The 1,306-nt window shown below is 51.1% G+C and overlaps 1 pseudogene; it reads right to left on the bottom strand.

Annotated features, from left to right (window-relative positions):
* Window positions 1-222: 222 nt before the first annotated feature.
* Window positions 223-905, bottom strand: LOC142445779 (small ribosomal subunit protein uS5 pseudogene; annotated as a pseudogene).
* Window positions 906-1,306: the final 401 nt, after the last annotated feature.

Below are 1,306 nucleotides of genomic sequence, written 5' to 3'. Positions count from 1 at the left end.
CCCAAGGGTCAGAAGACTATAGGAGACTTCAAACCCGTCAAACTCTGTGAGGACCGGATTTCAACACTGGACTCTCACTCCCTCCTCCTTCCTCCCTCCTGTCCACCATCTGTCGTGTATCTCTGTATCTGCAAACACATGTACCTGCATCTTTCTAGCCTGTCCTTTTGTTCTTGCCTTTACCTTTTCTTTCTCCCCTCACCTCAGGCCTAATTCACTTTATTAATTTTTACATAAAACCGGCTCTTCGGCAGTTCCTGCTGGCGCCTGGATTCTCTGCACTGGGGCTCTGGTGTGGTTCTTCACTGGGTGGCCAGTGAATTCCTTGGTGAACACAGTCTCTTTGCAGAGGACAGGGGTTGGGTAGCTGTAGATCTTGGAGATGGCATCAAAGGTGGCCTTGGAGAAGCTGCCCAGGGTGGCAGTGCAGTTCCACTGAGGTATAGCAGCCACCGTCAACAGCAGCTTCTTGGGCCAGGGGGCTGAGACAACGCAAGTGGCCCTGGGGGCAGAGATGAGACCCACAGCGGCCTGGTCACCTTACAGGGACCAAGTGGGGCTTGCAGACTGTGTTCCCCAAGTAGCCTCCATGCACAGGGACAATGGACAGCTTGAGCTGGCTGATGGTCGTGTGGATGGTTACAGCTTCCTTGGAGCACGTGATGCCCAGTCCTATGTGGCCACTGTGGTCGCCAATGGCGATAAAGGCCTTGACCTTGGTCCGTGGGCAGGCGCTGGTGTGCTTCTGCATAGGCATGGTCTTCAAGACCTGGTTCTTGAGGGCAGCCCAGGAAGAAGTCAATCATCTCAGACTTCATGGAGAACAAGGAGAACAGAGAGACCTCCTCTGGGAACTTGATTTCATGCCCTTGACCAAGACTACCCAGCTCGGGCCAGGGAGTCATGTCTTTTCCTCGGCAGTGCCTCTGCCAGCTCCGTGGAAATCCCCAACCACGGCTGTGACCTGGTCCTTGCGGGCCATTGCTGGAGACTCCGTGAAGCCGAACCCCCACCCCTGCCCCACATACACCAGTGTCTTCGACCATGTGGTGGTTGCTCAGAGAAGAAGCTGATCTTGGATTTTCTGTTGAGTAAGTGATCCCCAGGAAGAGATGAGAAAACAAATAGAAGATATTTTGACTTCTGAATGTGACACTGATTTGGGACTATCTCTGACTTATGAAATGCAGATGTTCTTTTTAAAATTTTTATTTTTTAATCGTTTTATTAGGGGCTCAAACAACGTTTATCACAATCCATACAGACATCAATTGTGTAAAGCACATCTGTACATTCATTGCCCTCA

This window comes from Tenrec ecaudatus, chromosome 4, assembly GCF_050624435.1.
Source record: "Tenrec ecaudatus isolate mTenEca1 chromosome 4, mTenEca1.hap1, whole genome shotgun sequence".
Classification (NCBI taxonomy): domain Eukaryota; kingdom Metazoa; phylum Chordata; class Mammalia; order Afrosoricida; family Tenrecidae; genus Tenrec; species Tenrec ecaudatus.
This window is presented reverse-complemented; position numbering and strand designations above follow the sequence as displayed.